This window comes from Notothenia rossii (assembly GCF_949606895.1).
Source record: "Notothenia rossii genome assembly, chromosome: 1".
NCBI lineage: Eukaryota > Metazoa > Chordata > Actinopteri > Perciformes > Nototheniidae > Notothenia > Notothenia rossii.
In genome coordinates, this window is record NC_136912.1 from 81,658,188 (window position 1) to 81,671,127 (window position 12,940).

Genomic DNA, 12,940 nt, shown 5'->3' on the forward strand with positions numbered 1-12,940 from the left:
CTAGATGAAATATAACGTGTATAATAGAGTCCAAAATAAAGTCTGAAAGTTACAAACTACAACCAGTGTTTTATGACACTAATCAAAGCAATTTTAGTTTACCCTCTGAATGTATTATGATTATAGAGCAAGGCATTACGAAACATTCATTATTAGTTCTGTTTATCATAAAAATGTAATATTCAAATCATTGTGCATTTGTGTAAGGCCACTGAGCCCTCCAAACCAATGTATTGTGCCTGGGTCAGCAAGCTTGCTTGAACTGAATATGTAGTTACAGCCAGCAACCGGTCTTTGTGAGCACAAAGACTGGAAAAAGGAGGAAACAGTTGGCCTGGCTCTGTCCAAAGGTAACAAAGTCCACCTACCTGCACTTCTAAAGCTCCCTATTCAAGCTCCTGGAGCCCGGCTAGCTGTTTCCTCCTGTTTCCATCCTTTATGCTAATCTAAACTGGCAGGATGCTTGCAGTAACTTCATTGCTAAGAAAGAAAGTGGCATTGATCACCTCATCTAACTCCATAAAGTGTATTTTCCAAAATGTCAAGCTATTAATTGAGGTAAATAGCCCTTCTTTGTGATTAATTTTTATAACATCTAAAACTAAAAAGCTTACAATTCATTTCAATTCATTTTTAGAAGAAATACAGAAAAATATGGTCCACTTGGCTTGAATTAGCTCACATTGATTCAAAAACACTTTCTTAGCTAATATCAGAATACTGCTGCTTTCTCTTTTCTCACTTCCCTCTGCCTGACTGTCACACACTAACACCATACTTATCTGTAAATCTCACCATCTCTATCTCTGTCACTCTTTTTTTTCTAACACATGTAGAGTGACACGGACACTGTATCATGAGTGTCAGGTTGCGGCTTGTGAAGTTTTATAGCACAATGTTATGAACTGAGAATCTCTGTATACAGTCAATGTATCTGATGCCACCAAAACATCTAATTCCAATTACTCGCCCACACCCAAACTGTTTTACTACTCACATCGAGTCAGGACTCGTACTGCTGGCAGTGAAGGCTGTCACAGATTGTCCTTTAGGTAGGACAGACCTGGCACTATTACCCAACGTCAACTTCACCCATGATTTAAATTCACCATGGGTCAGGGCCACTAACTGGGCTGGGTAGTTCGAAAATGGACAGCAAATTAGTTTCTCGTACCCCCTCCAGTTCAAGGACAGCAAACTGGCCTCCCCTGGAAGACCAGACACGGTGATAGTGAAAGCTAACGCCACAGTCATCCCCGTCGTGCGGGCCGGATGTGGCCACTCCGCCAGTTGATGGTCGCTGCTGTAGTACATATGCCAGGCCTGTAAGTGGAGCTGTACTTCCGCCTAATAATACACCAAAAGCAGCAAAGAAGACCCCCCGAGCATGGTTGCCATGGTTGCCCTTCTGTTTATTCTCCGCAGTGGATTCAGCAAACAGGTGGTTCATGTAGTTCTCCATGTCCACTTGTTGCTGATGGTTGTGGTAGAGGAGCTGTAGATTTTGCACTACTGACAGTACCTACTGACCATGCTACAGCAGTGAGCAGCAGAGGTGGGGAGAGGCGGGGCTATTGCGTCCTCTTTATCAGGAAATTATCATATAGGACGTAGACACGGAGCCGTTTGGCCCCCTAGAGCGTTGCGTCAGCAGATCTACCCACCTTGGGACCCGTTATAGTTGTCGTTATCGTTATCATTATCGTCATCTGCGTTTCCCTGTCGGCCTTGTGTGGCCGAACCGTCTATAAGATAGAGAACTGTCGCGGATACGACCCGTTTCGTCTCCGTGTGGCTGCAGCCTGAATGTAAGAGAACAAGAAGAGATGGGGGATGGGGAGTAAAACGCTGACCATACAAACAAATGGGAGCACATGGGAGATAAGACATGAAGATGGAAAAAGGAAATAAGATAAACATTTAAAGCCTACCATAAAGAGAAAAGAAGAGTAAGAGGTGGTTAGAGAGGAATTAAAGGGAAGGTAGGTTATAAGGACAGAAGAAAGTTAAGAGAAGTAGTTAAGAGGATGTTGCAAGAACCTGTAATTACTTGGTTAGCCTTTGCAGGTGACTGTTTCTTCTTGCATGATACTTCAAAAAAACAGACAGGACATTGTGTTTGCATAATCAAAGAAGTGAATGTGGGGAAGTGTGATGAATCTCCTCAAAACAGGTGAAAATGACATGCTGTGTTGAATAACGATACAGGAGGGAACTCAAATATTCAGTAACTGACAGAGTAGAAGTATTTATGGTCTTGTTATTGTTCGAGGATAGCACTGAATTAAGGTTTAGTGCTTTAATTTTGAGTATACAATTAAGTTTTAGTTCATCCTTGAGACACCACACTTAATTTAGTTCATTATTTGACAACTTGCCAAAGCACACCATATTTAAATCCTTGCTATTTAGTACATTATCATACTGTACATACAGTATTGCAGTCACATTTTGTATTTCATAACATTAATTACAATTTATAATAATGTGATTATTATTATTTTGCAATGTAAAGGCAGCAGGTAGTCAAATAATTAGCAATGTCATGCTTGTTTGAATCAGCTGTTTCTCTCGACCATGTATCCTTTATGATATGATTGTATTGGTTTTCAACTTGGTGTGTGCTATATGGGGGGCACCAGCAACCTTTTTTCGATTTGCATTCAGATATTTGTTCAGTGGCCCATCCTGCAGTCACTATTCAAATCCTGCTGTGCAATCACTCATTCAGCCTTTTGTATACATCTTTTGTGGACCTTAGTATACAAAAGATGTGCACCAGAACATGTCCTGGTAGAGTGGACAGAGAAAGTGTTTCCTTTTCCATTGCCTTTAATTATCTCCAAATGGGATGTGGTGCAGTGATTGCTACATGCCCTACTCTTCTCTAGCCGGGACCCCAGCCACCTCTCAAAGAACTGTAAACGTGTACTGGGGACACAAATACTCAAAACCACACAGATGGATAGTAGACTAGTACACTCCTTCAAATGTTAAATGTATCAGCATTATCTTACACAAAATAACAAATACACATTTGTGCAGATGTGCGAAAACTATATATATATACTATATCTTTGTGAAACTGGAAATGAAGCTTCATTGGTTGAAACCATAATTTCAAACGACATTGCAAAGCTTGAGGGAGGCCCAATGGTGGTTTAATGTGTTCAAGGGGCAATCAAGCAGACACAAGTAAACTTTGGGTTCACTATGATCGAGCACACTGACAATGGACCGTAAGTTTGACCGGGCATTAAGTAATTCAGCTGAGAAGAGAGAATTCAAGAAGTTAACTGAGACTGACATCAAAAGTCCAGCTGGCAATGGCATTCCAGCGGTCTTAATGACTCCATTAACAGCAAATGTTAGTGGCTGAGAAAATAATTAAGCCTCCAAAGTAGAACCGGTATAAGATGCAGGAGCAACATAGTAACCCACAGAGATATTTAAAACTAAACTGTCTCTATGTAACGTATAGGTGCCTGGAGTAAATCAAACCTTAGAAGAATAACAGAGGAGACAGATAACCTGTAGGTGATGCGTGACCATCCGGGAAATTGATATTTAAGTATCAGGCCTCACTCTCTATTTTCCATGCCATCATTCAACAAGGGGAATCGGGGCGAAAATAGAGGACAGATTTCAGCCTGAAGATCATAGATAAGTTTTCACCGTCATGGTGGTGGGGCAAAGAAGGTATCTTCTCCGACCCTGGAGTGCTCTGCTCATCAATCTTTAGCAGGTCATCACATGGGCAGGGACAGAGAAGGCCAAGGCAATTGATTTGCCAATCAAGATGGATTCAGTTCTGGTTGCTAGGCCGGTTTTCTTTTTGGAAGGTGATAGGAACAATGGGACAGAGGGCTGGGATTTTAAGTGTTTGAGTGTGTGTTGTGAGTAAAGGTGTATGCGTGTTTCTGTTTAACAATACATAACTGAATGACACACGTACACACACATGCAACACACACATTTGGCCTTTAAACAAGGTCACGTCTGTAGCCGGGTAACAATCACAACTCATTAACATCTGGGAAGATCCATTGCTCTGGATATTGGCTTGGACAGTCTCTCTGAAGCCGATTGTCTTTGGACGTTTCAAGCCTGTCAGTTCTATCCTGTACAGCCTGTAAAACTGAGAGACATCTGCTTCCCAGAAAGACAGACTGTCAGTTCCTAAAATTCCCACATCTGCCCTTTACTGATAGACCATGCTGAGAACAAAGGCTGAATTGTACTACTGTATCAAGAAATGGATAGCCGTTATACCTGTAGTGGCTATCATGTGCAGGCTTCACCTATTGACTAATGCAGCATGAAACTAAATAGCAGGGTTGCACATTTTAAATGATAAGTAATTGCCTTTATATTTTCTCACATTCACTTTGTTGTGGTGGAAAACCTTGTAATGAAAGTTGCTCAGCAAAATGGGGAAAAGCTTAAGTGACCTTTGATTTCGGGCTGTTTTTGTGACAAAGACCTGTTGAGCTAGCATTAGCAGAGTTAGGCACATCATAAAATATACGTGTGTACTTCTATGCTAGGCTGGCTAATGAAGCAAGGTACAGTATGAAAGCAAATTGGTGCCAAATTATTTTTTTGTGTCAAAAACATGTTAAAGGGCTTGAATGGAAGACATGGGGATTAGCTTCCATAAAACAACGTTGTGATTTAAAATCTCAAAGAAATATCAAACATTTGTTTTAAATAATATATTTAAAATGCCTTGCATTGTCGTCACACAGATCCGGATAGTGGAAACAACAACTGGCAAATTGTGTTTGCCGCTGAAATGCTCAAAGCAGATGCACTGTCTTAAAATAGATAGAGAATATACGGGGACATTTTAATTCAACCAAAATTGGCTTTTCAACCAAGATTTTAAGACATTGCTGAAACTGGTACCAGGCAATGTAAGCATTTGAAACTGGTAAAACCAAAATAAGCATTTCAAACTTGCCGCAATAACTACTTTTTATCTCACAAAATGTGTATTTTTTTGCTCTTCAAATGTCATTAAAATTGTCATAGGGTTGGTTTCCTGGGCTACAGTGAACAGTTTGATTATCAAACTTTCCCAATTAATTCTCAGGCTTCTTTCCGTTTTAAACAGTCAAAGACCAAATGTATTGCCGGGCCCCTGGCCATGACTATCACATTTCATTGCATACATATATAAAAACATTAACAAAGCAACCGCAATCTTTTGAATTAGATGTATACAGTACATCCATTCAAGCAGGAATAATGTCCTTATGCATGCTGCCTGTTTAGGTAGATTAAGAAAAGGAAATACTGAAATTAAGTTGGATACATGGAGGGTTAATGGGGTCATAAGACATGAACATAGTGAAACGGTGTAGACAGGCACTGTCACAGACAGCCATGAAAAGGGGTGTGTGTGTGTGTGTGTGTTTGTATATGTGTATGTGTGGAGGGGTTGACTGCTGTGAGTAATGGCTCCTGTCTGACAGGGCCTTGGGAAATGGAGTCGAAGCGATCGATACGTTATAATGTTAACAACGATCCCTCCTCCCATTGTGCAGCCCAAGACAAATCTATTAAAGATCTATCCCATCCTGTCCTCACCATCCACTGCCAACAGCATACAGAGAGAAAGTGAGTGAGAGAAAAAGGAAAAGTAAGGACATTAGAGGGTGGCTGAGAATTGGGGTCTGCTGCAATCCTTCAAATAGTGGTTTGCATGTCAGAACATCTTCACTCACATTAAATGCTATTTTTTTGCATAAACTTATTGGTTTGTTTTGTTTGATTTGTGGCTTAATGGAATGCATCTTGCAGTGAAGTGATCTCCTTGCTGCCACATCAATTCCTCATTAACGAAGTAATATCGACAGAAAATGTTGACCTCTTTGGAACCGTTTCTGAAAAGATGAGTCTTCTCAAAATAAAACAAGTTTTTCGTGCGTTTAAAAGTAAACATTTCCAAATTAAAATAGGATTTCGTTAAGAATGACTTTGATGTACATCTTGGGGACTATAGCTTGAAATATGTTTGGATAAGTTCTCTGGTGGCTTTTAATGGCAACCGAAGAGAAGTGCCATGGAAAGTTTTTGAGAGTGCTGGCCTAAACAGTTTAGCCTGTCACTATATATCTCCCAGAGAAAGTCGAGTATAGCGATACACTTGTCGTTTTTTGTGTGTGTGTGTGTGTTTTTGAATGTGCAATCTGAGTGGCCCCTCAGACCAGGATGAGCTGAGTAGTGAAGACAGCTAACGTCAACCATGTCTGATGTGCCACATGTGGAATTTACATTACAGGAGAAAGTCAAATAGTAACACATGCGTGCACGCCATCCGCATGACAAGCATGAATGTAGGAGATATGGTCAGCTGAGGTTGGGCAACGTGTCAGTTGCCCCAGGACCTCCTGCTCTTCACTACCACCCACACGCATTAATGTTCATGTATATTTGACAGCGCGAGGATAAAGGTTGCATTTACTTCGAATCACTTAAAAAAACCTGGTTCATCTGCTCTCTAACCCTGCTCCCATTTTATAGAACAGACTGTGACACATTCATTAAAAGCATGTACACAAACAACGAAACATGTTTGAACACCAATGGTTACAAATAGGTTTCAACTCACACACTCACCTCCCCCTATCCATGCAATCAGGGGCCCCGCAGAACCCCTGCAACCCCAGCAACTGTACATTCTGAGGTTTTACGATCTTGACCTCATATGTAAGTGCCACAGAGTTGCATGGAAGGGATCAGCTTAAGTGAAAGGGCCCCCATTCCTTCTTCCTGCTACGACCCCCCATGCTGTGGACACAGATCAAGTTGCCCCCCCTCCAGATGTGAGTCAGGGGGGAATCCTTAGGCTCTAGTAATGTGTGTGTGTTTGTGTGTGTGTGTGTGTGTGGTGTGTGTGTGTGTGTGTGTGTGTGTGTGTGTGTGTGTGTGTGTGTGTGTGTGTGTGTGTGTGTGTGTGCGTGCGTGCGTGTGTGTGTGTCTGTGCAGGGCACACTCCAGTGTCGGCAATGTCACACCCCCTGGCACTTGACGCCACCGACCTGTCAACTAAATGGATGGGCCTGTGATGCCGATGTAATGTAGTGGTGGGGGTGAGGGGCATATGTGTGGATCCTCTTGCTCTGTGTGATGCCCTTGCTCTTCTGTAACAAGCACCTCTTTGGTGGTTTGCCCTGAAAGACCAAGTCCCACCCCCGTCCCTGGAGGCAGCACAGTCCCTTGACTCCTCTACTCCAACTCAACCTCAGCAGTCCCTCACCTCGGAGGTCTTTATTAACAGTTTTATTTTGAGCTCTGCGTCCAGACAGCGCTGTACATGTCAGCATCCCTCTACATGCACAAGAGTTACTGTACCACCGGCTGGGAACCCCCGCCACTCTTCCCATTCCCCAACGGTTAGACACTGCATTGGGATAAAATCAAAAGATGTCTGGGTGTTATGATAGCATTGGATGGTGTACAGTCAGTACGCTGTACTGCTTATTACTTAATTCACACATGTATTTACCTTATTGATTGCCCTGCTTAAATGTTTAATGATGGGCCAAATGTAGTGAGGATTCTATTTCTTGTTCTGAGTGGCCACTTTATCAGATTTTCCCTTCACACTGACATTTTCAAGCACTGAGCACAGGTTGAGTATTAAGTAGGCAATAAGTCAATACGATGACCAAAGTGGTAACACTTAAAAACCTTTCATCTGCCCCTCTGCTGCTTGAATATTTAATATGTTGGTGTCTGGTGTTTTGAATCTCAAGATAGCTGCTGACGACCTGTCATTACTCAACATGTGCCAAGTCCCCCCTAATGCATGGATGAGTTTTCACGTCAGCGGGTGTAAATGAATGTTCAAGGCAGAGAGTCGTCGCCAAATTCCAATCAATAAAGTATCACCAGGAGGTTAGAGCATTGACCTGTTTCCAGAATCAATGTGCTTATCCATAACCAGTTAAGAGGATTTTCAACTGGCCTGAGGCTTTCTCATGGATTTCTTTGCAGCACTGCTTAAGAATGAACTATACTTTATATAAACCATATATTTCAAGTATACCATGCCGTATACAGGATACCATGTATCATCAACCAACATTACATTGTTTATTTATTGTTGTAAAATGTGGAAAAAGTAGCATAGCTTTTTAACAAGCTTCTTGGTGTTATCATTTAGGCAGCACTAGGTATTATGTTTTGTTACAATTATATTCATCCTTGGTGCGTGTCAGGGGATTGTGAGTTTAGATATGTTGGTATGTAAGATACGGTAAAGTATTTTCCTGATCATATTTTTTATAAATAAATACTCTAAATCTTTTCTGCCCTGCAGTGTGGCGAAACCCTCCCCATGCCATAAAGACTAGACACACCACAAGTTGCTTCACACACAAACACACACATAAAAGCATGTTCACACACACGCAAATAGATATTCAGACAGACAAATGCTCCCAGACAGATAGATTTGCACACAGAGAGCCAACAACATTCTCAGCAAACCCCTACACACAAACACTCACACAGCCTGTCCGTGGATATAACCTAACCCCTACCCTGTCACATTGCTCCCACATTGCAGAGCGAGCCTAATGAGTGTATGTCGCGTTTAAATACTGAATATGCTCATGTGTGGCCGTTGTCTTTGTGAAGCAATCTAAAGCATGCAAATCTATCCAAATACACACAGATTCACCCAAAACATGCAATCAATACAGAAGAATCTCACTTCACCAATGGTCTGGTGGTCAGAAAAATGTACCAACACACTACTGCATAGATTGCTATATATACACACATTCTCAAGGGATATACTTTCTCCTAGGGTGAATCTGCTGAGAGAGATGCACATACACTAGCATATGCTCTGTGGGTATCACAGACGATTTTGGCATTTCTGAGCAACATGGCATGCTAAAAAATGTTGTTATGTTGTGTTCTAACAAGACAGGCATAGATGTTTGGCAAAGTGCAGTACTTCTCAGTGTGTCACACATATGTATTTTTACCTTTTTCCCTTTTAACAGTTGAACAGATTCACTTTCAAGATATAATGTAGTCATAGTGTAGTCTATAATCAGCACCTGATTGGCTGCGCAGGGTGGCTTGTGTCTGTTCCTCGAGGCGGTTGTAGGACAGGTGGACACTACGCTAAGAATAGAGCAGAGACATAAAATATGACCAAGTTCTGAGTACAAACTCATGCGAGAGGAATCACACATGTACACTGAACAAAAATATAAACGCAACACTTTTGTTTTTGCTCCCATTTTTCATGAGATGAACTCAAAGATCTAAAACATTTTCTATATACACAAAATAACCATTTCTCTCAAATATTGTTAATTGTTCTGAAAAAATCTGTGATAGTGAGCACTTCTCCTTTGCCGAGATAATCCATCCCACCTCACAGGTGTGGCATATCAAGATGCTGATTAGACAGCATGATTATTGCACAGGTGTGCCTTAGGCTGGCCACAATAAAAGGCCACTCTGAAACGTGCAGTTTTGCTTTATTGGGGGGGTCTGGGGGGGTCCGAAAACCAGTCAGGTTTAACCCTAACCCTAACATGTCACCCACTGACACATTAAAAAATGTTTTAGGGTTTAACCAGTCAGGTTTAACCCTAACCCCCAACCTAACCCTAACATGTCACCCACTGACATGTTAGGGTTAGGGTTAGGGTTAAACCCTAAAACATTTTTTAAGGTGTCAGTGGGTGACATGTTAGGGTTAGGCTTAGGGTTAAACCTGACTGGCTTTCAGACCCCCCCAGACCCCCCCAATAAAGCAAAACTGCACGTTTCAGAGTGGCCTTTTATTGTGGCCAGCCTAAGGCACACCTGTGCAATAATCATGCTGTCTAATCAGCATCTTGATATGCCACACCTGTGAGGTGGGATGGATTATCTCGGCAAAGGAGAAGTGCTCACTATCACAGATATTTTCAGATTTGTGAACAATATTTGAGAGAAATGGTTATTTTGTGTATATAGAAAATGTTTTAGATCTTTGAGTTCATCTCATGAAAAAAGGGAGCAAAAACAAAAGTGTTGAGTTTATATTTTTGTTCAGTGTATAAACACACTCAGACACACACCTGGGTCTTTAAAATGCATCTTTGCAGCCATGGTAAACAAGGCCAGATGTACGCAGACAGATACTGTTACACGCATATCGAAATTAAATTAGCCGGGGCTATCTCATTTCTCCCAAGAGCAGCAGGGCCCATCTGCAAACATCAGACAGCCTCTCTACAAAGACCTGTTGGTTCTCGATGTATAAAGCCTGCCCCCACCTCCCAAACCCCAACTCAATAAGCAATCCTGTGTTTATACAGAACGCATTTTCATTAACTGTAGCAAATTGGATTTTAATCCATGAAACTCATTTCATTGAAGAAATTGTTTGACTGGTCTGAGATTGGCATTGAGTTACCATGCACAAGGCAGGGAAACAAAAGTGAAAGATGATGAAAGCTTTTATTTGTTGTCCCTTTATAACCCATTTTCTCTGCCATGCTGATGGAAATTAGCAGAGATACAGGAATCTCAATGATGGCTCTGAGCTGTTCAAATTATCTGCAGTCTTGATTTCATCCAAACTTTCTCTTTTAAACTTATATTTTTGACAAGTTGAAGATTAAGGATCCCCCTCCCTGCATTGAATTACACTTTTTACTAATAAAAAAAAAGTGTTTGTGGATTAACAGGATCTCAAAAAAATCCTCTCTTTATTTCAGTTGAACATGATTTAATATGATGTATTTTAATTGGACAGGTTCCTATTAAGCCAGATTATTGCTGCTTTATAAAAGTGCTTAACTCTCCAGAGTGGCTTCTCCTCCAGTAGGCTACTTTGATCTCTCTGCTGTTTCAAGGCCTTAATTGCCCCTTAATTTGTGTGACCAGCAGACCCTGATGTGGGGGCTGAATAAAGAGGAAAAGCTTAGTTGGGTTAAAACAGTGACCCACTATTTGACATAGTCATATGTATGCTCCATTGCCCCAGACAGTTCTTCTGTGGCCCCCTGATGCCAACTGAGCCTAGGGGCCCTGTTGAAGAATGGAGAAGCAAAAGCACTGGGGCCGGGACCAAAGACCCTTAATTAGGAGTGTTGATAATGGTTAGGCAACTAAAGTAGCAGCAGATCTCTAGAGCAGAAATCCTCTCCCTCCGGTTAGTTCTACTTTGAGCACTTCTAATGTAAGAGCACTCTTTCTGGGGTCATTAAACTTATTTCTTTTCCTGACTCTTACCAAAGATGTGGACACCACAGAAAATGCATATATTCAAAAGGAGGACTAGTATTGTGTGGGTCTGGCATGCTGTGGAAAAGACACATCTGTTTGCAACCCGGTAGTTCAGAAGCAAGAAGCAAACTGATGCAATACATTGGGATAATGTTTAAAGTTAGTAGAGCACATTTATATTAAAATGAATTTATTGAATCTTTTCCCTACCATCAAGACATTTTCAGAAACAATGCTAGGAAGAATAAGGTGTTGACTGGGCGGTTGTTTGATGGTACCCAGTCAGAATATATTTACAGGTTACACATGACCGAAGGCTAAACAGTGACAGTGTCCTTAAGCAAAGCAGTCAACCCTATCGCTACGCCAATGATCTTGGTCTGTTAACAGTAAAACAAGGCTGCAGGACCACTGACAGCCTGGTGTGATTAGTTAGTGTTTAATATGAGGTAAGGTTCCAACGCAGGAAAATATAAACGGTTAAACAATAAATAGGTATTAACAAATGGTTATTATAAAAGACACAGGATAAACATTATTTAGGTGTGTGTGGTTGTGCACAGCATGTTGTTCTTATGTACCTAGAAGAACAACACTAAAGCAAATTATAATGTATATTAAACAGGATTAGTTATTCATTTATATATGACGCAAGCAATGCAAACTAAAAAGTTAAAACAAAACTACATTTTTTCTCTATATACTTGGAGGTAGAAATTATACAAAACAGAATACAATAATGAATGTAATAAACACATTTAAGTGTTTTAACCTACAGAGGAGTACTTTTTTTTAAAGTTTAAAAACAGACCTTAAATTGTAAAGGTTGTGAAGAGACAAAACATTGAAATTAAGACATTCAACATCACACCATTTAACTTTCTTTTTTTTTTTTATACAAATCAATAATATATTGAAGGCAGTGTCAATGCATCAAGAAAAATATAAAAACTCATCCTGACTTTTTTTCCTCAACTTTACTTTTGCACTGAATACATCTGTAAACCAGCTCTCACATATTTTTGACCCTCTTTTCAATCGAGCCTGTTACTGCTCTGTCCAATGAAGCACAGACAAAAACTTTGAGAGTGAAAACCACGTTTCAAGCTGCTGACAGTCACTGTTGAGAGATCATGCCATTAAAGTGGAAAATAATATGCCTTCTCATTCAAAAGTGGAATAGAAAATAACAGGTAATGGGAACGGTAGATGGGTACAGTATTTCAGAATTGGAAAAAATTCAACCTGATGTCGGAGGGGATTCAACACTGTATATGTGTAGCAAAATTCACGCTATGTTTTTCTTACTTTGAGGTTAAGGAGTAAGAAGAAAAGATGTGAACTGCTGACATTAAATTGTTGAATTGTTCCCTAGGTGGGCATTTTTGTGGCTGACCTATGATTGGACCCCAAGGCACAATCTCTGGGACTGGCTGAGAAGCAAAGACACAAGGTTGAGAAGAGTGGAGTTCTGTGCGAGGAAACCATGTTGTTTTATGACCTTGTTTTCTCGGAACCATCCACAAGGTGCCTTGACTATGATGTAATCAATGGAAAGTTGTTCTCTCACCACGTCATCGTTTGGTTCACCTAGCTTGCTAAAACCCGAGTCAAACCTGAGCGGGAGAAAATCCCTTAACAATAGTGATAATAATAACGGCAACCCAACAAGCGGGAAAATATTTTGAAA

The 12,940-nt window shown here is 40.8% G+C and overlaps 1 long non-coding RNA gene across 1 annotated transcript in view; it reads right to left on the bottom strand.

The window, feature by feature from the left end:
* LOC307045691 overlaps positions 1–12,940 on the bottom strand; it is a 202,919-nt gene that overhangs the window by 14,214 nt on the left and 175,765 nt on the right. Inside the window, exon 4 of the long non-coding RNA XR_013809972.1 lies at positions 1,665–1,802. This is a non-coding gene — a long non-coding RNA (uncharacterized lncRNA). The remainder of the gene's footprint in view (positions 1–1,664; positions 1,803–12,940) is intronic.